Raw genomic sequence first — 25,299 nt, forward strand, 5'->3', positions numbered from 1 at the left:
AGCTGCGATTGCAATTAACTAGATATTATTTTCAGTGCTATGTTAATGTGTTCTTTTATTTTTGATCTTCAAATTGTGTTTTTCTGTGTTGTCGTGTGAAATACTGTGACAATAATGGCGTGTGAAAAACGTAACACTAGGCTCCAAACTAAACTGAGAAATAATAGTGATGACGAGCGTAGCTTATCAGCGCCGCCGAGTAATGAATTTACTAATGTTCAAAGTAGTAATTTGGTAACTGTGCACAGGGAAATGGAGCGGGCATCAAACAATGGCGTGGACAGTGAAACAATTAGTGAAGAGGGAAGTATTATCGATCGACCGGTCGGCAATAGCTCGCCTCAGGAAGCCGAAATGACACGACACGATCTCGCAAATACTGTAGATTCAGGTTTTGGATCCTCACCGTTTTCTCAAATAAGTCAAGACACATTTTCTGCTTGTCAAAATGTGAATGTTTCCGGTGTAAATTCACTGCCGAAAAGCACTGAGGAACATGTTTCAGACACCAATGCATTGTTATTACAATTAATACAACAAATGGGACAGACACAGCAAAAGCTTCAAAAGTTAGACACAGTGGAACAAAATCTTAAAAAGTTAGACACAATGGAACAACACCAGAGACAAACACAGCAACAGTTAGACACAGTGGAACAAAATCTTAAAAAGTTAGACACAATGGAACAACACCAGAGACAAACACAGCAACAGTTAGACACAGTGGAACAAAATCTCAAAAAGTTAGACACAATGGAACAAAATCTTCAAAAGTTAGACACTACACTTGAACAAACACATGAAGATTTAACCACTGAGTTACATAACATTGAATCGAAATGTCAAAAAGTCTGTAATGACGTAAAAACACAAATTTGTGAGCATTTTCAACCTATTTTTTCGCGGCATGAAAATGCATTACACAATCACGAAGCAGCCATAAAAGAACTGCAAGCCATTGTTCATGAAAATCATGAGACCTTGTGGGCTAAAATTGACTCAGTTGCATCTACCGATTCGGTTACGCAACTTGCAAAAACTCAGGAAAACTTAAAGGACACAGTAGATACTCTGAAACTTGGTTCAGAAAAACACACTGAGGAAATGTGTTCACTATCGGAGAAAGTAGCCGAACTTTCGGATCAGGTCACTAACTTATCTACAAAGCTAGATGATGATCTGAATGACACAAGACCTGTAGCCTTCACTGACACTGAAGAGTGCGAACAAATTAGGAAATTCAAACAAAATCAGAATCAGATTAATACGCAACACCAAAGAGAAATCCGAGAAGTACAAGATCAGCTGACACAGTTAATACAAGAATTACGTATTTCAGAGGATACTCGTGCCCCAACTTGGGAAGAGGGACTTAGAAACACGGAAAAGCCGCCAAATAATAACACAGGGCATTTCGGAAGTTATGAAAGAAATTGGCAATGTGCACCGAATTTTGAGATGGAACGGCCGACACGACCTAACAATGACCGATATGCGACTCGCCGACATGATGATTTTGACTATAAGCTGTTCATTACTACACGTAAATTCAAAACGTTTAAGAATTCTGCCAACGACATTCATCCACAAGCGTGGCTCCATCAATTCTCTCATTGTTTCCCTCCCAACTGGTCATTGGAGCACAGGTTAGAATTTATGTGTGGCTACTTAGAGAATGAACCAGCTGTAAGAATGCGATCGGTCATTCACGATTGCCACAGTGAAGGAGAATTTTACCATGCCTTCCTCTCAGCATATTGGTCTCAAGCCACACAAGACCGGGTAAAACATGGTATCATAATGATGAAACATTTCGAACAATCTGAATTTTCCAGTCTTGTGAAATATTTTGAAGACATGTTGCACAAGAATCAATACCTGTCAAACCCATACAGCCCCTCAGAACTCATCCGCATTTGCTTAATCAAACTGCCTAAACATTTACGACATATTATTTTAGCAGGACGTTGCAAAGACGACATTGAAGCTTTTCAGGGACTGTTACAAGAATTAGAAATTGACACTGACAATCGCGGAACGCGAAACCAGGAACACAACAATTACAGGTCACATCCGTCGCAAATCCGCGATGAAAGAAGTAATAACTGGACACGACAAGGCTATTCTCACAACACAAATCGTGACCAAAATAGACACCACCCGTATGACAACCGTTGGCAGAGTAGTAATAACTACAGGGAAAGATCACCTCTCCGTGGTAATGACTATCACAGAGACAATCAGAGAAACAGACAATATGGGAACCAAAATAAATATTATCAGGGGAGACAGAATAACTTTAGACGCAACGGTCCAGCGCGCAGTTTCGATTCAGGGAGAAATTCTCCACCACGTGACCGACAAGAAAGAAACTATGGCATCTACCGACATGACGACAGACGATATGATCGTAACGACAGACCTAAATTGCATCAGAACTGGCGGGATTTAAACAGGGCAGGGCCCTCTCGAGGAGGTGAATTTGTAGAAGTTAGGTCTCCAAATCCCAATAACGACGAGCGCCAACAAAGAGACAATAGGCAATGACTCACACCGCTGGCAGCCACAAAACATACTTATGAAACTGACGACGCAGCTGCCGTAGCTAGTAATTACGTAAAAATGGAAGACATTAGGGACATCTTACTCCAGGAACACGACATAAAACATAACAATATTGCATATCCTGTGATTCACATTACAGTAAATGATGTAAAATTTACGGCAGTACTTGACTCTGGCAGTCCCATTTCAGTAATTAGTGAAACAGCCTTTAGCAAATGCAACAAATCGAACGATTGTCCCACACTTCCGTTACGTAAGATTAAATTACAAGGTGCAATCTTTGGAAAAAGTGTAGATGTACGCCAACAAACCAACTTAGAATTCTATTGTCAAAGCCACAGCTTCTCTATGAGCTTTCTCATTGTTCCATTATTGTCGACGGAAATTATATTGGGAGTAGACTTTTTGAATGAATACAAAGCAATCTTAAACTTTCACGATGCTGAAATAGGTTTAGAGAAGGAAGGTAAGTCAATAGCTTTGAAATTTGAAGATTGGCTCTCAAACCATGACGAAGAAATCAATCGGCTTTACCTTCTGTTGGACAACAATTCGGAATTTTCTACGGAACTAGACACTAACGATCACTCTGCAAGAACTGACAGGGATGATATCGACGGCATATTTGAAATTAATGAGTTAATTCAGAATAAAATTCAAACAATTGAGAATTGTAATGACACTGATAGGCAGGACCTTTTTGAGATTTTACAAGAACATTCCACAGTTTTTACTCACAAAACAGGAACAATCAAGGGATTTCAATACCAATTTCGTGTTCGTGAGCATGCTAAATTTTGTGTTAGACCATACGTAATTCCGGCGCACTATAGGGACCGTGTTAGAACAGAAATACAATCTATGCTTGACGAGGGCATTATTGAGCCTGCAGTAAGCTCATACAACAATCCGTTACATGTTGTTGAGAAGAAAAATGGATCGATCAGGCTTGTCTTAGATTCGAGACAAATCAATACTATCATTATTCCTGAAACAGACAGGCCACAGACGATGGAAGAACTTCTTCAAAATTTTAATGGTGTAAAAGTGTTGTCTTCCATTGATCTCAGATCCAGCTTTTATCAGATCGAACTTCATCCAGAATGTAGAAAATACACAGCTTTCCTTTGTTTCGGCGTTTGTTATCAGTTTCGGAAACTTCCCTTTGGTTTGAACATTTCTTCAGCAGCATTCATTCGCGGGCTAAATTCGATATTACCTGAGTTCTTAAAACGTCACATCACCTTATATGTGGACGATATTCTAATAGCAGAAGCTTCATGGGAACTACATAATCGCATCCTCAACAGTTTGTTACGTATTTTTGCAGAATCTGGAATTACAGTTAACTTGGAAAAGTCTGAATTCGGTAGGACAAAGGTGAAGTTTTTGGGACATATTATTTCTTCTGAAGGCATTCAGCCGGATCCTGAAAAGTTAGAAGCAATCAGAGCCATTCCAGTTCCATCCACAAAAAGACAAGTCCGCAGTTTTCTAGGTCTCGTAAATTTTTACCGTCGTTTTCTGAATATGCAAATTCTTGTTACACCAAAACTTTGTTCTCTCACTGGAAAAAATACTATTTGGAACTGGGACGAACAAGCACAGTTGGAATTCAATTCTTTGAAAGAAGCGTTACTTCACGCGCCAATCTTAGCCCATCCAGATCTGTCACAAGATTTCTGCCTTAGCACGGATTCTTCTAAAGTCGGTCTTGGTGCCCATTTATTTCAAGAAGCCATAGAAAATGACACTACCGTTCAGAAAACCATTGCTTTTGCTAGCCGAGTGCTAACAAAATCTGAAAAAAATTATTCCGTTACTGAATTAGAAGCTTTAGCTATCGTTTGGGCATTTAACAAATTCCGTTTCTTTCTTTCTGGTAAGCACGTAAAAGTATACAGTGATCATCGTGCATTACAATTTCTTATGTCTTCAAAATTAAATCATGACAGGTTAAAACGTTGGGCATTGTTTCTGCAAGAATTCCGCTTCACAATAGTCTACATTCCCGGCAAGGAGAACATTGTTGCGGACGCACTGTCACGCGCACCGGCTGGGCTTGAGAAAAGTACCACAGAAGGCAACCTCGAGAAAAATTTCAGTATTCTTTACATTCAGAAAGTCGCCTTTGAAAACTTCATCACCACATCTTTAAAGGACATTGCTCATGAACAAGATAAAGATCCGATTTGGAAAGACATCAAGAGCAAATGGCATGAAAAGACACACACACAGATTCGGCATTATTACCTAGTTAGAAACAACATACTCTTCAAACGCTGCACTGTTGATGACAAGCTATGGGTACTTTGCATTCCAGACGATTTTGTTAATAAGCTCATTTGGTACATTCATTTCAGCTACGCACATTTTGGCCCACGAAAATGTTATCATATTCTTCGAACGACTTGTTATTTTAACAATATGGAAAAGCGAATTCGAAGAGTCTTGTCTATTTGTAAACTTTGTCAAAAGGCGAAACCATCTACTGTCTCACATCGTGCTCCGTTGTTTCCCATCATTCCTTCTAAATTAAAAGAATTTGCTGCTGTTGATCTCTTGGGACCGCTTGTCAGAACATCTAATGGATTTTCGTACGTTCTAGTCGCTGTTGAACTTACTTCAAAATTTGTTTCTTTCACACCGTTACGTAAAGCCACTGGACGGTCTGTATCCAACGCCTTTGTTAAAAATTTCTTACGTGAAGTTGGCCACGTTGCTAAAGTCATTTCAGATAACGGACCGCAATTTAGATCTGCTGTTTGGTCACGCATGCTTCGCAACCATAAAATCAAACCTGTTTTTATTTCATTGTACTCACCACATTGTAACCCCTCCGAACGGATTATGAAAGAAATCAATAAGCTCTGCAGGCTTTATTGTCACAGAAAGCATCAGCATTGGGACAGATATTTACACTTATTTCAAAACGTGCTGAATGAAATGCCTCATGATTCCACTGCTTTACCACCTACTCTTGTACTGAAGAATGAAGAACCACCGAACAGAATCAGAGAGCTTGTACCTTTCCCGAATACACGTAAACTTCGACACAAAGACATAATTGATTTGGCTCTTAAAAATATAAAATCTGCAGCAGACAAAAGGAGAAAACTACACGGTAAAGCAAATGCAAAGAAATTGTATATTGGTCAGAAAGTTCTCATTAAAGCTCATTCATTGTCACATAAGAAGAAACACTTGAGTCACAAATTCTTTCTAGTTTACAATGGACCTTACAGAATCCGACGTATACCACATGATAATTGCATTGAAGTGGAAACTCTGCGTACTAGGAAGAGTAAAGGTTTACACCACATTTCTCATGTAAAACCATTTATTGACAGATAATCTGCCTTTTAACTTTGTCTTTGCCATAAAACGTTTCACTTCACGTTACTAGTATGCTTTAGAAACTGTTAACATGTAACAATGTTTGAAGTTAAATATCCAGTCAAGAACCAAGAGAACTTATTTAAACAGAAATTACGAATGCATTGTTATAGTGAACAGACGTCACAGTGTTATTGTGTGTGTACATTCTTGCTTGTTTGTTGCACGATTACGTAACGACTATAAGGCTCACATACTTAGAACATTTACCAGTACTGCTAATGAGATTTTAATGCAACATTTTGGTTTATTTGAAAATACATTCTGAATTTAAAGTGCTTTCTGAGAGATACCAGATGACACAGAGGTTAGTTTATGTGACAGCTACACGATTTTTATCACGACGCTACTAATGAGTGACAATTTACAATGTTGCTTTTGCGGTGTATCTGTTTTATATCTGCACAGTTTTCTGAATTCTTCTGGAAAGAAAAACATGTTTTAGTAGTAACTTTTGTGGTATAGCAACAATGAGACACCCTTTTTCGTGGCACAACATTACGTTACTGTACAGTACTTTCTTCATCACGCCAATAAGCATAATAACTATGATATCTATACGCAAAGCATTTCACTTTTGTTTATCATGAGGTAAGTACATTGACTTCTGCAGAACTTAGCTTTCGGAGGACGATAATTACGACACTTCCACAGAATTATCTTACAGCAAGACGCACATTTAGCGCTACAGGACACGCATTTGAGTGATTAATTTTGTACTTAAAACATTTATTTTTAAAGATTTTTGAATTACAAAGAAAGTTTTCCATGATACACTTCATTCCATTACTGTAATCTGTAACACCTGAGGGTATAATTACATTAATCCTCAGGGGGGTACACGTCTACTTTGTGTACCATGTGTGTGGCAACCACAAGGAACCCTAGCTAATATGGTATTTGCTTATACAACTTTACACATCGGTACCATATTTCTCTAACACACAAATTACACAGCTATCTGATCATTTAACTGAGAGAGACAAACATTTATTTTTACTACATCAGTGACACATGTTTACGTAATTACACCGTTGGATAACTTCTCACTTACGAAATTGTATTTTGTCTGTACTGTGTGAACTCTTCATATTTTTTTCGGAGCCATTGTGATACTATGAGAGCTTTGAATGATGTATTTGGTATGAGATCATGATTTTTAAAGTACGTTTGAGGCAGCTGACACTTTTGACATGAGCAGAGAATTTTTTTAGGTTTTGAAATTATTGGAGGAAGTTACGACGATTTTAAGATTTGACTGAAGTGTTACGATGTTATTATTACGACGACGATGTGTACTATGCTGTTGAGGTATGTTTATGATAAATAAGCTGATGCTATATGAGGAATCTGATTATGCTATGTAGCTATTATGATGAAATATTGAAGACGTGTTGATGAATATGAATATGTATATGTATAATGAGGTAAGGAATAATGAGTAGTGTTTAGGGACTCTGATTTATGAAAAGGTTGTTGGAAACCAAGAATCGTACTTTAAGAGTTATGAAATGTGTGTGTATATGCATGAATGTATTACAATGCAGACGAAAATTTTTTGGACACTTATATTTATAGGATTTTGTTTCTACAGATTTGCAACGCTAATTCTTGACCTGTGAAATATTTTTATATGACTGCCACGGTAGCAGAAACTGCTGTCGTAAATATTTCCGTACGAAAGTTAAGTGACCACCTGCACGTAATGCGTCGCGGGCACCCAGCTGTGTCAGACGCCTGGAGAAAAAGCCATTATTGCGAGCCCTTTTCAGCGGCACAGGTAGAACAAAAAAAAAGGGGAGGCCATTATCCTCGGAAATATTTTTACATCTGCACACCTGATTACGACAAGCGTCTTTCTACGAGAGTTGAGAGAATTTCTACTAACTTATGAAATGTCACATGACTACTGAATGATATTTTTATACTTTGCTTTTCGTAGTTGCTTATTTCACTTGATATCTGGTTTCAGCTGTGTTGCAGCATTGCTTTTATAAAATAAAATGCATTTGCTAATGTGAACACTTTCTGTCAACAGATCTATTAAATAATTATTTTATGATCCACATTCTTTAAAAAAGGAGCACTTGGAAAGGAAAGAACAATAAGAAGGAACTAGTAACTGCATTCATAATTTTCTTTTTAAGTAATTGGTAACTTTTTGGTAGAATAACTTCTTGTGGTGCACCACTTTAATTACATAGACATTAAGATGTGAATATACATTTCCCTTATCTGCATTGTTGTTTAGTGTAATATTTTTTCTGCTTACGCTATGTCATGTTTAGGTATAAGTTGCTGCTGTTTGCCAGGCATAGTGTTATTGAATTTGACTTTTGCTCATTTATGCTGCTAGCTTTGCCAATTTGCATTTTTTGCATTGCTGTTTGTGTTGATTTGTTATGTGATGCTGCATTGCCTCGCCCCTTAGTTTAGCATCTGAGCTCAGTAGATTTAAGTTAGCTTAAGAGGGGGCAGCCTCTAAGAGAATGAGTTGCGATGAATTGGAAGAAATGCATTGAGAAAACAGGTTTAGGTAGGATTTTCTTGGAAATAAATGTTGAGGTAAGAAATGTATGAACATATAAATACAGAAAGCATGCTTAGATAGAATTTTTTTGGGTGGAAACAAAGGATGAAATAAGAGGAAAGATATATGAAGTTTTGGGTTGGACTGCAGTACCACATGTTACACTGAAAATGAACCCTGTCCTTTCCTATTGGTGTTATCCCACTATGTGTTTGTGTACCCTTGTGTATTTGTTTTCTTCCTGTCTCTGTGTAGTTTCATAGAATTTTTTTTTTAATATTAAGCTACATTCACTATGAGGAGGAATACTGTTATCCTCAAATATAAGTTGCATTAATAATATGTTATTTTCTTTGTAAAGTTGTTTACAATTCTGTTCTGTTTCAATGTTCATGTGTGAAATTAATGTTTCGAAAACTATTCTCATTATTTTATGTATGTACTTATGTCACTATTTTTGTAACACTGATGTATATGTTTATTTCTATTCTTTTGTAAAGCCTGTACTACAAATGTTATCTGTATTATTATGTTTTTAATGATGTATTTTGTACCTTTGTAATTGTATTCTTATGTTATAAAATTGTAATTGTCACCAGTTCATGACATTATTAACTTGTTAGTTACATTTCACTGCACACGTTTCTGTTGGTCATAGTATGTGGACAATATGTGAGAAGTAGGGACTGTTAGTGTTTGCACGTGTGTTAATAACTCAGCAAGGGACTGGATAACAGCATTGCTGGTTCTAAGGACAATTCCAAAAACTTTATGAATGCACAAGTGGTGGTTATGGACTTGCTATATTATCCGCAAGACTCTTCGATGGTGATTGTGCACCTGCACAGTCGCAACAGATCGCAACAGATGGCTGCTGGCCATCTCTTCAAGGACTACAGTGGGTCTACATCTTTGATGATCCATCAATACCAGGCCATCTCTTCAAGGACTACAGTGGGTCTACATCTTTGATGATCCATCAATACCATTACTTCTACAAGGACTGCAGTGGGTCTGCACCTCTGGTGGCCCACCAATACCACAATCTCTACCAGGACTCCAGTGGGTCTGCTCTGTGATGACTTACCTACCAATATTCATCAAAACTTCGACTGACTCTGCAGTGGGTTTGCTCCATGGTGGCCCATTACCTGTCAGCATGTCGAGAGTCAGCACTGTCTTTCTGTTGGAAGGACAACACTACTTCTTCAAGACTGCATGGAAATCCACTACTTCCGTGTGCATTTTCTTTTACTGCTCAGACTTTGAGAAAAACACTGCTATTCTCCTGTTATGTACGATTAGGACTGTCTTTATGGACTGTGAGAAAATTTTAGCTTTTGACCAGCATTGTATAAATAAGTGTGTGCATTTGATATCTTTGTTATTGTAATTATGAAAAATTTTTTCAAATCGTTATTGGCCACTGCCCAAAAAAAATTTGTAAAATTTTTGTGGGGAGCATGGGGGCTATGTAAGTAGGCTGTTTATGTTATCTTTATGTAAGTAGGCTGTTGAGGTTCTTATGTAAGTAGGCTGTTGAGGATTTCTTATTGGTAACGCCACCTCTGTATGAAAATCACTGGCTGTGCTGTGTGCAGTCTGTGGCTGCTTTGCATTGTTGTAATACTCGCCATTGTAGTGTTAGGCAGCTGGCTGTGAACAGCGCGTAGCGTTGCGCAGTTGGAGGTGAGCCGCCAGCAGTGGTGGATGTGTGGAGAGAGATGGCGGAGTTTTGTAATTTTTCATGAACTGGTATATTTATACATGATGATATCAAGTTTGAATCTTTTATTTAGCTGGCAGTAGTGGCGCTTGCTGTATTGCAGTAGCTTGAGCAGCGAAGATTTTGTGAGGTAAGTGATTTGTGAAAGGTATAGTTTAATGCTAGTCAGGGCCATTCTTTTGTAGGGAATTTTGAAAGTCAGATTGCGTTGCGCTAACAAAATTGTCAGTTTAAGGTCAGTCATGTATAAATTGTTCAAAGGGGACGTTTCAATTTTCACTGCCCTCATTTCAAAATAGACAGTCCATTTTAGAAAATTCATTGCGAAACACACTCAACAATAGTTAGAATAACAATTAAAATATTTTGCTGCCTGAAGTAGCATTTGGCAGTCCATTTTAGCCAACATTTAAACACATATTCGCTGAGAAAAGACTAAAAATACTTTTAACTTTATACATTGCCCATCATGATGTATGACAGTCCAGGATAAATCTCTGCATTCTTGCCCATATTGGCAAGTTTGACTCACTGCCCACATATTATTCCAGGAGTCCCCTTTTATTTTTGTCATTCTTAATTAGCTTCCCAGTTTTACATTTTTCTGGAAGTCCATTTTACAATACTGCAATGTTTCATTATTGCAGCCTTCATTTTCTTCACATCCACGAACACATATATACAATATATAGAATCTGAATCTTACATATGGGTATTAGAAATTTGTTAACAAAATCATTTCTTTCTCAACACAACAGCACTTTGTAACAAAATATCGAGGTAATTGCATGAATAATCACATACAAATTCGGAAACTAAAATCAACCCTCTGTCAGTTAATGTGTCACCTTCTCATTACATGTTCCGTACAAAATACCCTTACATATTTAACAGGAAGGTGTTTTTAAGATTTCACAAGAAGAATCTCATACACTAAAGGTATTTACTTAATTAACAGTCAGTTTTCTTATGCCTATTTGTCAATCTTTCACAGCAACATCTCTATATGGCCCAGCACTCCTGAAAACTATTCATTTTCCTTTTCATTCCTTTTCCATACTGGTTAGTCTCTTTTTTTAGTGATTTTATATTCAATAATTACTAATTTCAATTTCATCATCTTTATGTCTCTATTTTTTTCTTCTGCACTACATTAATTTTGCACTCTTATTGCATGCTACATTATTTTCTGCGGGATAATGGAAGTCAAACATAATACCCCAAGCCTCCTTTCATGAACTCTTTACAACTACAGTAGGGAAGAAGGAAAGACGATAGCAAAATCTCTGAATGATGAAGAGGGAGGTTGACAACACGAAATGAAAAGGAAGTAGTATTGCCAATAACTCAGGATGCCTGGTGTTTGTCAAACACCATGCAACTCAAAGAACATACATCCCCTGAGGCTTCTTTGTATTATTCATTTCTATGGATGTACAGGTTTAGGTCAACAATATTGCGTACCCCTAAAGGTTTTCTAAACTTTGGGTACACGAGAAAATAAGCACTAGTGTGTGGAGTTTCTTACACTTCAAATAGGCCATTACAAATATATTTCAATTTAGAGATTTCATCGTTTATCTCACTCAATTTTTCGTGAGATTTTACAAAAACAGTCAGCAGTTTTGAGTTTAGCTAAGGACCTTATCGCGCATTTTAGATCTGGTGTCCGCCATTTCTTTCATTCTCTTCCGAACCAAGTCTTTTTTCTCATTTAGGTCAATCCCTGCAGTTGGTGGAAATTGCAAATTTTCTTCAATCACACTTTACTTTAATAATTTAGCATAATTTCTCCAGGTGTACAACCTGTGGTTTTATGGTAAAGGGTATTCATACTGTTTTCAAAATCGGTAACAAACCTGTCCGAAGCGTTTTGAGTGTGGTGACAGTAAGTTGTTATTTACTGATCAAATACCTATATCTGGTGGCTTCTTTGGTCTCCTACTTTCTGCATCGTTTACAATCCTTTCCAACTCCTGCCATCTAATCATATTGTCAGGTGGCTCTTTCGATTTCGACACTTCAAATTCTTTCATGACTGTAATCAAGGCTTGCCCCAGTATTGTATCATCTGGAGGCTCTCATAATTTGTGCCCCAGCACCATATTCTCCGGTGGCTCTTTCTTTTTCGGTTCAGTTTCGATCTCCGCGTTTTGTTTTGAAGTAACTTCATTTATTTTTTCATAGCCATTTTCGGTAAAGTGCAATCATTCTCATCTATTTCTTTATATTCTTCTCCATCCAAACTATCACTGAGATCTTCTTCACTGTCTGACTCGAGTAAGAATACAACTTTTAGGCAACGAGTTAACTCATTAGTTGATTTTTCATCGACTTCGTTTTTTCGACTATTCTCTACATAATGCACTTGATCTATGGTTACAGGCACTTTTTTGATACTACTTTGAATAACATCAGTTTTTATTTCGGATTTAGTGTAATCGTTATGCACTTCAGTAATTCACATGCCACATTCGGACTCATTCTCCTGCTCACCATCACTAACAAATGATTGATTGTGCAAGATTTCTTTCAATCATAACCTCATCTATATTATCAAGTATTTTATCCTTCGCCCTATTTTCACTTATGCTGGTCATATTATTATTTTTCACCTTATTCTCGCTAACAGTGGCAGCTCGAGTACCTTCTACAGTGCCTTCATTTCTTTCATCCATTTCCTTTAATGTTGCTGCACACATTCTTTGTGAGGCGCTTCTTATTCTCACTGCATTCCTGTTCACCGATACTGTCTCTGCTTCAGCGCCTCTACCCATCACTAAAACATCATTAGTCGTACATCTTTTTTCGTCATTAATTACCTCCTCCCGCTCTTTATCGTTCCTCGACAATTTCTTACACAACATTTCTTTATTATCACTTTCATTAATTAACATGCTCAAATTTTGATCAGTTTGGGAGACACTTACTGCTGAAATCTGTCTACGAAATGTTCCATTCCACTCTCCCTTTTCACTACAGCTATCTCGGCTGCACAACGGCCAGCTGTTTGCCTCTCAATGTTCATCGTGTGCCATGGGTTAGCTCACCAGTGCCTACCTGTTATTTAGTCGCTTGAGGATGACTCATACGCGACCACATCTGTCACCATGCACTCACCGATTAGCGACGTGTTCTTACAGTTAACTTGTTGCTTGCATTTATTACTTATGTTGTTCCTGTATAATTCCTTTCGTTTGAGCCTAAAGTCACTTTCCACGCGGTTCTGGCCCATAAAACACATCGCATCGTCCCTATTTTGGAAATTTCACGGCATAACCCCTCTACCTGCAGTAGGTACTGGGAGATGAAGAAGCTTGCACAGGATAGAGTAGCATGGAGAGCTGCATCAAGCCAGTCTCAGGACTGAAGACCACAACAACAACAACAACCCCTCTACCGCGAAATGACACGTTACTGCGTCCTTTACCTCTGCCTCTCTGTACCATGTTCACGTGATAGTGTTCATTTTCATCTTGGTCAACTTCATAATGATTTTCTCTTCTCCTGTTGTTGTTAGTCAGACGGTAGTCACGATTTCCCCTCAAATGGTCTTCATCTTCAACTCTTTCTAAGAATGATGAGAAGCTCTTATGGTTGCTTCCCACATACCTTTTCAAACCCTCTGGGAGCTTCTTCCATAGTTCCCACACTGATTCGGATTCTGTTCGTCTAGATCGTAAATGAATTAATTTTCGGTACCATGCCTCGGAAAACTTCTTCATGGAATTTCTGCCCCTAATATCGTACAGCCTTGCCAAGATGAATTGTCGCCATAAGTGGTCCTGTTTCTGTTCAGACTAGTGTTCTTAGATAAATCTTTGAACTCTTCAAATGATGATTGATCCGTTTCTAAGTTCAGTCCCCATCTTTCGGCGTCTCCTGCTAAAGCACCAATCATCACATTAACATGCTCCTGCTGTGTTAAATAATCGGGAAAATGCCTTTCACAGTTTTTGACAAAATCGAGAGAGTCCGTCCGTTATGTCTTTAAGATGGCTCAAACCGTTCTTCTCCCTGTAGCAATTTGCTACTGATTACTCTTTCAGTAACCTGATTAGGTCTATCTCTTATCTTTCTTTCAAGGTCGCACAACTTCCCTTGAATTTGAGAAGTGTTTTTGCTGGCACTTCTGTTCGCAGGTGGTCATGTGTTACCGCAACTCTCTTTCAGATTTGAGCAATTTCGGTGTTACCTTTAGTTAATACTTCGGATTTGAGACCGAATACTTTTTCGTCAACTTTAGTTACTACCAACGGCTCTACCTGGTCTTGAATTTTTATTATTTCTGCGCAAATCTTTCATTAATGTCATTTATTTGTCCTTGTATATTGGCAACGTTACCATTAATAACATTTATATCACTTTTTAAATCCCTGATTTCAGTGCTCACAACGCCTACTCTCTAATTTATTTCATCAATGTGTTTACTCATTTTAATACTTTATCTTTGATTTGTGTGCTTATATCATTACTCAGTGTTTTCATCTGATGATCTTGTGCAGCAACCTGTTTTTCAATTTGCTGACCCTGTGCTGCGAGTTGCTTATTAATTTGTTGACCTTGTGCTGAAATTTGTGAGGGCAACAATTTTAACAGTTCGGTCATATCTAGTGATTTTTCACTTTCGTGTCCAGATGCGTTCACATATTCAACTCCTACTTCTCGCGACTCACTTACTTCGCTTTTAACCTTTGGCGAATCAAACATATCCCCTGATTTGTCGATATATCCACTCTCTTTGCTCACTTCCTCTTCCTTGTTTTGTTCCATCTGTGATACGTTCTTCATACGACTCTGATCATTTACATGTCTTGTGTATGGTATTCTACATAAGACTGCTGCCGTATCGTGGTGTCATCTGTTGTTATATCAGGCGAACTACTGGCACCTGATGCATTTTGTACTCCCCAGTCCTGTCCGTCTTGGTCTAATTTCGTTCTTGTGCCCATCTTTTATTCTGTTACTGTTTCGTATCTTAAGCTTCCTAATCTGGGAAAAGTTCTACCAACTATTTCTCCTGGTATGTTACAGGTTCGTGCCTCTGGACGTTTGCTACACGTTCTATTTTTGTTTTTCACGTGATATTTCTGTTTTCAACTAACTCTGACAGAAAAACTAACTAACGTCCTGTCACGCGGCGTCACGTATAACACTACCGCGTATTAATGATTAACAAATTTGGTTTAAACTTGCAGTAAATGTTACCCTCTGGGAGGATTTATAAAAGTTTGAGCGTGTGTTACATGAAGTTCGTAATAGGAGCAGTTGGTAGACAACAGAAAGACAAAAATTTTGTAAGAAATTAAAGTAACAGAGATCCTGTAAATGAAATAAAAAACTGTCGCCAGCCTAATTAGGGATAATAATGTGGAAACATTATTTTTAATGAATCTATTTTTACTCTTGCAGAAGTAACTTTCATAAATCCTTTCTTAATGAAGTGCACTGAACCCCTACAATAACCAGACGAACTACACAGAGGGTCGCAGTAGTTATCAACACCACAGTTAAGCAATCACAGAAATGGGAAAGAGACTTTATCCCTGTTAACCACACTCTTCACTTCTACCTTCCACTAATTTGGCACATTAATTGTTCCCTGGGGCATTCACAAGACTATGGGGCATCTGGTAAGAATTAAAGTTTGACTAACACATACGTACACATCACAAATGCAATACGATAAAACTGTATATATACTTTTTATATATACTCTTTTAAATAATCACTTCCAGTTTCTTTAGCTAGAAAACAACTATTCAGTTTGGTTTCTTCCTGATGTAAAAGAATGAAATGGGGTCCCACAAACCATCCCTTCTTTATATAAGCAAACTATACACACTTTTCAGAAATATTCTGAATTATGAAAAAACGCTGAATTACTGCACCACTTAAGATCATTTATCTTGTCAAAATTCAACATCATTTGCACTGACAATACTCTCTACAACTTCAGAACTGACTTCAAGTAAAAGTTAAACTTCAGACAGCATCAAAACCAAAAGTTTTGTAACACCACTTGGGAAGCAAGTGATTTTCACTGACAACTTTTATACTACTGAACATTAAAACACCGATATTTTTAAAATAGAAGCAAACCGAAACACATTGGAGATTTCTTTTATAAATTCATCGGAAAGTGTCTCCCTTGATTTCAATGAAACCATTAATCTGATTATCCACATTTACATATTTTTACATTCATAAATTAGGCATAAGCAAATAACACAGATTATTATCAGTTTTCACACGCAGGATACTCTGTGTTTAGTAATTTTGAGGAGAGGACCTTGTTAGGTACCATGAAAGGAGTAAATTCATGGTTCGAACACAAAGTTCAACAATATCTGAATTATTATTGCAAATTAAATCTCACAAACACTCTGGTTCATACTGTTATACAGTTCTAACCTCTCGAATCTGATGAAGTGGTGGCGCAATAGTGGTGGCGAGCACGTGGCGGCTACCTGGTCTCTCCTTTGGCAGTAATATGCTCTATTTAGTTCTTCTTGGCGACATGACTATCGTTTTTAGAGCCGTTTCCGATGCCAGAGTACCATTTTACAGCCACAGTTAGCACCGAGGCCCTTGCGTCTCAAATTAGGTACTCGATGCCTCGCTCGGCACCTGCGCTCTTGACTGGTCGGCTGCTGGCTACTGACTGCCTAATTCTGCTCTCTCGCTTCCCGCGCAGCCTGAGCGCAAATTCCACCCATTCGCTTGTGCCACGTCATTTCCGTACCGGAGGGGAACCACTGTGTCTTTTACATTGTATAATACAAAGTCCCTAAGTATGAACCAGTTTTTACATTGCAGTTTCTCATACATAAACGAACATATTTAATAAAATTCCAGCAAAGAAATGAAGCAGTAAAGAATAATCACTTTATACTTCACATAATATATAACACTGTATAAACTACTCACTATCGATTATGGTGTTACGCTATGTAAAATCACTAACCTGGTCTAAGGCTTTCATTCAGTTCCTTGTTGATCAGTCTATTGTGGCAGGTGAAGATAGCAAAACAAAAGCCGAAGTTTTAAATTTCACGTTGAATAAATCGTTCAGATGGTAGAATCGTGCAAACACACAGTTGCTTTACCATTGGACAGACGCCCGTATGATCGACATAGTAATAAATATCCCTGGTGTAGAGAAACAACTGAAGGAGTTGAAAAAAAAGTCACAAGGACCATGTGGAATCTCATTTCGGTTCTAAAAGAGTACTGCATGTCATTTTCGTCTTACCTATCCCGCATTTATATTGAATCTCTCGCTCATCACAAAGTCCAAAGTGACAGGAAAAATGGGCAGATGATTTCAGTATATAAGAAGGGTACGAAAACGGATCCGAAAATTACAGACTAATATCCCTTACTTCCATTTGCTGCAGAATCCTTGAACATATTCTCAGTTCGAATATATTGAACATTCATGAGACTCTGAAGCTTATGTCCACGAATAAGCATGGTCTTAGACAGCATTGACCGTGTGAAACTTAGCTTCCCCTTTTCTCACATACTGCGAATTGCTGATGAAGGGCAAAAGGCAAGCTGTTAACTAAGGTACGAGCTTATGGAAAGAATTCACGGAGATGTGAGTGGGTCAAGACTTCTTAAGTAACAGAACCCAGTATGTTGTTCTCGACGTCGAGCGTTCATCAGAGACATGGATAGCGTCAGGAGTGTCCCAGGGGAGTGTGATAGGATCGATGTTGTTCTCCATATACATAAATGATTTGGCAGAAGGCCTGGACAGCAATCTGCGGTTGTTTGTTCATGATGCTGTGGTATACGGTAAGGTGTTAAGTAGACAGACTGTAGGAAGTTGTAAAATGACTTAGATATAATTTACAGTTGATGTGATGAATTGCTGCTAGCTCTAAATATGGAAAAATGTAAGTTAATGCGGTTGAGTAGGACGAAAAAACCTGTAATATTCGGATACAGTATTACTAGCGTCCTGCGCAGCACAGTAAAGTCTTTTAAATATCTGGGCACAGCGATGCAAAACGATATGAAATGAAACGAGCATGTGAGAACTGTGATAGCGAAGGCAAATGGTCGACTTAAGTTTATTGGGAGAATTTTTGGGAAGAGCGGTTCATCTGTAAAGGAGACCGCATATAGGACGCTGATGCGACCTGTTCTTGAGTACTGCTTGAGTTCTTCGAATACGTACCAGGTCGGACTGGAGGAAGACATCGAAGCAATTCAGAGGCGGGCTGCAAGATTTGTTACCGGTAGTCTTGAACAAGATGTAAGTGTTACGGAGGTGCTTCGGGAACTAAAATAGGAATCCCTGGAGAGAAGGCGATGTTCTTTTCGAGAAGCGCTATTGACAAAATAAGATGCGAGAAATTAGGGCTCATATGGAGGCTTATAGACAGTCGTTTTTCCCTCGCTTTGTTTGCAGCCGGTCGGTGTGGCCGAGTGGTTCTGGGCGCTTCAGTCCGGGACCGCTCTACTGCTACGGTCGCAAGTTCGAATCTTGCCTCGTGCGTGGATGTATGTGATGTCCTTAGGTTAGTTAGGTTTAAGTAGTTCTACGTCTAGGGGACTGATGACCTCAGATGTTAAGTCTTATCGTGCTTAGAGCCATTTGAAGCATTTTTTTTTTATTTGCAAGTGGAACAGGAAAGTAAATGACTAATATTGGTGCAGGTACCCTCCGCCACGCACCGTACGGTGGCTTGCACAGTACTATGTAGATATAGATGTAATTTCACTCAAAAAATAAGGACCAAAGTCATACGATCAGATTGAATGCGAGGTAATGTGGAGCAGATGGCATAAATTCGATACAGTGCCTTGTGTGTTCTCAAGATTACATCCATAACCAAAATCCATGAAATATATATACGACTTAGCAACAAACATTACGCTTTCTCACATTTTATGCAGACTGTCACGTTTACATAAAAAAATCATTACAGCACACAAAATAAACTACAAAGAATCATCCGTGCAGATGATGTGATGCCAGAGGCCTAGATACAGCCATATCCATTTAAGCAATACCGGCAAGGTCTTAAGTGTCTGGAAGACTTACTCGTACGCCAGTCAGTTCTTATTACCACATAGACACACTGCAGAAGGTTGTTAAACATCACACAACAGATGTTCCATAAGTGATTCGTTAAATGACACCTTAAGGAAGCAGTTGGCAGAAAGTAGAACGGAGCACACTGTAAATCCTGTTAGTGCATTTAATACACTTAAACAATCTTTCACAAGGTGAAACACATGATCCATTATTTGTATGTATATCGTAACCTCCAGCCTGGTAATATCATGTTCTTTAGCCAAGGAAGACATAAATGTTTCTCTTATGGACACTTTATCAAATGTATAAGATGGTTCCCTCACAGGCTTTTGATTTGACATACAAATGTGTTATATATCTTTACTCTATGATGGGGGCTCAGCCACGTTGCACGGACGATTCCAGCTGTCTTATCGTTGTCCACAATCACTTTGCTGCCTCCCTGACAAACTCATTCCATGCAGAAGCCATGGATTGATATTATGTAGTCACGTATGTCGATTTCATTAAACATCCCAGCTAAATCTTGCGTTATGTCCAAATCCAAAAGGTGATGATCATTTACATCAATCTGTTCCAGTATTCCAGGCAGCTCTTCCAATAGAACGTCCATTTTAATGTCGACATATTCCACTTTATATGGTATAGTTACAGGATTTTTTTACATATCTTCGAAATGGTTTCCAGTGCTTCCTTGCAGATTTTTTCAAATATTCGTCTTGCTATTACACCGCCATTCCCATATATGAGGGACGGTAGCTTTGCCTTGATACCATGTCTTGCAGTGACGAAGTTGAATAATATACTTAAATGACCCACACATCTCCTTCTTCAAAATTACTGACCGCCCCTTTTCTAATCGCTCCTGACTGTCCACTTGATCACAAATTTTCTCTAGCACGACGTTATCGCAAAACGGTTCGATAATGGGTGTAAGCAGATTTAAATTGTTCTCGCTAAGGAGAATACCATTTTTGGTGTAATTCATGTTGCCAGTGTAAGTAAAAATATTGTCCAGTTTCTCCAATAATAACCACAAGCCAAAGGGTTCATCGGTGGTTTCGTCTTCCTTCATAATGACTGAGGCATGTTTAGCACTTAGCAGGAATGGGTATTGGCACTTTCCGCTATGACAGAAGGCAGATCGGTTGTGGCTGTCAATACTCCTTTTATGCACTAAAGAACCGAGATGACAGCATTCTGGTGAGCTGCGATCGCACACAGCTGTTCCGTAAGTTATTTGATAATTGGTTCTACACAGGCACTTAAATTTGATTTGCAGAGTATCCCTGTGGACCTAGATGGAAGTGATACGGGGTTTAGTGGTAAACACTGTTTTTTGGAGTCTAATACACTTAAAACAGTGTTGCACAGAGTCATACGCACGAGTCATTCTGTTTTCAACTATAACGTTCTATTGTGACGGAAACTGCTAACATCCCAACCCACCAGAAATCCTATTAGCAGTGTTCTACGTGCATACCCGCACATTTTGGGTAGGAAAAGTGGATAGTTGGGTGACTTTTAAAAGTAACCGAAATTATGTAGCTGAGGGCAAGACATCCTTCGTTCATACCACAAATGTTGTTATATGTTTGGAGTTGATCACCACTTTCTCAAAACCAATTTACTATGCAATAGCATGTCGGAACACAACGTTGGATTATAGAGACATCGGAAACTACACTTACAAATGAAGGTATAGGAGGGGGGCAGAAGAATACGAAGCAAGTGAATTTTCCAATAACGCATCGTAAACTTTGTTGGTGTACTGAATTGGATATTGGATATTGGATATTGTGAACGTCGCTACAAAAGTCATTTATTGCACTTTACTTGCCATTTTTATTGTTCCAGCGTACTGACAAGCGCCGGCACGAAGACGAAGATCGCAAGAGCAAAGAAGGCCGTGAGACGACGTCAGCCAATAGCCCTCTGACAAGGACCGCACCACAACAGGAGCGCCCTCTAGCGGATGAGAATATAAAGCGCTGCTCCTGCCAGCCTCGGCTACATAGTTAGCAGACGGGGCACAGTGCTATAAGGTACTTGTAGACCAGCACAGCTATAAGACGGACACTAGGAGAGCGCTACAATAGGAGTGACTTGTGATCCATACCAACTGCTTACGTGGAACTTGTATACAGCAAAGTGCGGTGGGTCGGGGTTTAATTTCTCGTGTCTATTCGTCACTGTGCCGGCTGCAAATTAAAATTCACCTACCTTGGGAACGGCGTTTACTCAATGTCCCTTCACTCGGCAATGTAGATACTTACAAGATGATGTCAAAGCAGCGTTGATAAAAAAACACCACCTAATATCTACAATTACTGAGGCTGCACAACTCTAGTTATGAAAGAAAGTTCTGTAGAAATACTGCCATCCAATTTTATCAGGCAGTAAGAAAATGGATTGGCTTCTGGAAAATAATTAACAAAATTTCCACACAATAATGTTTATTTTGTCCTTGATAACCAAAGAAAAGGTACTATTCAGTCCACATTTAAACTATTGGCTAGTTCCTTCCAGTTCACGATTCATGCACACATTTCACACGCACAGCAGCCACAAATCTGACCAAACCCGACCTAAATTAAACAACGATTTCACAGTCATTAATTTCACCACTAATTTAAGTTATTAGTTTGATCCTTCTTTTGGATTTCTAAAAAAGAACTGCTTGACAAAGATGCTCAGTAGTTGAATACTGATGCGGATACTATGGAGGCCAATATTTCACACGCAAATATCTGCCTAACAGATTTAGTCAAAACCTCTGAAATTTCGCCAAGCAGTCCTCAAGAACAACTACTATCTACTTAGCTCACCAATAACGCAAACACTAAGTAAGTCTTCTATTTTTACTGGCACTAGTGACATGACTGTCCGCGTTCAAAGCTAGCGAGTGACATCGTTCTTCCAGCCCCACTCTCAGTATAACTATCAGGTCACGAGCGGGAACCGTCTCAATTCTGATTGGCTGACCATACTGACGGCGAATTAGAATACTCGCTCATAACCATACTCGCTCCAAAACAGGTCTGCACCAGTCCTTAAACACAGATGAATTTGCGTCAATCTGACACACAAATATTATAGTAATGTTTAATAAACGAAAACGAAAAGTCAATAATTCTGGAAATATTCTTTAGATAGAGATTTTTCTCCATCTGACTTTCTGGCTGCTTTGTTACAATAGCAGTCACACCTAAACATACGTCATCAGCAAAGTGGGTAGATCACCTACGATCATTTTCCCGTGACAGGCTTGTGGAACTCTTGCCTCTTGCAGGTTACTTAAGACGGTACATAATACAATATTGAAATGTGACGAATGTCTCACTCACAGGCTCACATAACACATAATAAAATAAATACTGATTTTATTAGTTCTTTCTGAAGTTATTCTACATTTCATACTACGAAAATTGTAAGGTATTTGAAATTTTTTAAATTAAATTTCAGTTAAATAATTCTATACTCTGATTCTTCAGGTGAGTATTTCAATTGACAACCAAAAACAAGTCATAAATGTTCCCAGGTGAATTTCCTTTCTTGATTGTAGTTTTTCTAATTTTAAAGCAAATTTTCCTATTTCCGAAAATATGCCCATTACAAAGCTCAGATTTTCACACCACCTTTCTATTAATAACAAAGTGCAGTTCTACAAATTATGAAAGCAATTAAACGAAAAGTACTATTCTCTATTTAGATTGTTATAGTTGGTGAACGTATGCATCCAGTAAGAGACATTGAATAACTTTCCCCACGGCAGGCAGTGACAGATGCACGTGTGTCTCCCGGGTAGGCTGCTAGATGTCAGCCCCCTAAGTTACATACAATAAGCTATCCTAAAACAAACATTCGCTCGGAGGAACTTGTGATGCTACAAAAGGACTTTGATTGTTTGCATGTCGCCCATCGCTTGCGACACCACTGTAAATTCAAAGTTGATTGTTGTCTAGCTTCTTTATTGTAATAGAAACTATTAATGTGATTTGATTGAATTGATGTGTAGCACTCCGAGAACGCAGCACCCTTTAGACACCCTATATGAGACGGATGGGCATGACCCCACATTTAGCAAAAAAAACAAAGAGAAATGTGATATTAAATTTTAACTGTGAAGCTTAAATTCTGAAAAAAAGTGTCCACTACATGGTTCCTGTACCCTGTATCAATCACCCCCCATATGATGGTGTATTTTTTATAGTGCAGACGCCAATAAAGACGAATAGGAGTCCAGACAGCGTTCATGTTACCTCCTCATTAGCAGTAGTGTTGAACTACACATGATGAATGTTAAAGGAAAGCGCTTTTATAAACTGGAAGTGTGCATCTTTCTATTGATAACTCAGAACTCAACTTGTGACGTCAGATTACCACTGCTGGTACATAGGTTCGCCAGTGAGTAGCAATATGTGAATGTCAATCGGAGTATGAGATGTCCGCATGGTTTACGGCGCCATGTCATGGATTGCACGGTCCCTCCCGCCGAAGGTTCGAGTTCTCCCTTGGGCATGGGTGTGTGTGTTATTCTTAGGATAAGTTAGTTTAAGATAGTAGGGACCGATGACCTCAGCAGTTTGGTCCCATAGAAATCCACACACATTTGAACATTTGGTGTATGAGATGCGTCATACCTGTCCAGCATCTTCCTCTCTGCATATTCCATGACATCACAAATATAGTACCACTCGTACCACGAATAGTGAACTAAACCACCAAAGCATTGTGAATTTTGCACTTCTGTTGCCTACGTCAAAGTTACGATCCGTTGACAGATCCTCATTAACGAGTTCAGATCCACTCGCTGTCACGTTGTGTAGGGAAAAGCAGTCCTCTTGTGGGGCTTGCCCGTGGCTCGGTGAGCTGTGGTGGTTTCGGCTGCAGCTGTGGCGTTGAATAGTTGAATATGACCAGGTCCGACAGGTTTAAAGACATCCTGTGGACAATGACTGCGTTTGCTGTACGTCGTGGAAAACCTGCGTGTCCAGGTCCAGCAGTTCGGACGGAAAACCTTGCAAAAAGACAGCGGTTACAGAGTGCTGTTGATTATTACCTATCTCCAACGCAACTTATACCGTGCCTAGAAACGACGTTCTAATTTCTAAATATGAAGTCATTTATAAACACTATGATGTGAAGGGCGATGTCAAATTGATGGACTGCCACCCAAATGAATGCATTGTGTTGGATGCAGAAAAGAAGAAGAACAACAGAAAAGTTACTATTACTCTTGTCTTTCTTTTTTTCTGTTCGTAAATATGTGTGTGATCTGCGTACGTCATATCTGTTTGTCATGTTAACAGCGCCACTGCTGAGATTTATATAAATATCGTATTATACTGACCGAGCTATGATGAACACGCACAGAAATGACCGATACTGCTAGTGCATACACATTCACAACAACACAGAGCATGACAACAATGCTCGTCTCGGACTCATATCACATGGCGCTTGTATAAAATTTTGTGGCTCCCACACAACTTGTGACCCTACCTAACGGTTACTGCTGAATGCATTGGTTAGAATTTAGAATTAATAAAATACATACAAATGTAATATAAAGGACAAATGAATAATTTAATAACAAGAGTTCTACTCTCACGTCTTCAACTGATGTAGATGACAGTGAGTGAAGATGAATTATGTTTATTCAAGAAAAAGCAAAGATTTAAAAAAAAACGTAATAAATCATGAAATGAAACAGATACGTAGCTTTCAGAGATGATGGCTGAACAGGGTGGCATGAACTACGATGAACACATTTGCAGATTGAGATTCACATTAAATTATACTGTTCTTCGTATGTCTTTTTCTTCCATTCCATACATTCCAGGAAATAAGAAACCACACAAAACACTGTTTCATATTCGAAAGTGTAGTACTGTCCACATTAGTGTTGCACACATACCTGTTACGCGGGTGTCCTGAATCTGCTGCATGGCATTCTCAGTCATTGTCGACTGACTACTGATCCGCCTCTTATGTGTTGGAAGGTATCGTGAATGTTATTTAAGGTTA

This window comes from Schistocerca piceifrons, chromosome 3 (assembly GCF_021461385.2).
Source record: "Schistocerca piceifrons isolate TAMUIC-IGC-003096 chromosome 3, iqSchPice1.1, whole genome shotgun sequence".
NCBI lineage: Eukaryota > Metazoa > Arthropoda > Insecta > Orthoptera > Acrididae > Schistocerca > Schistocerca piceifrons.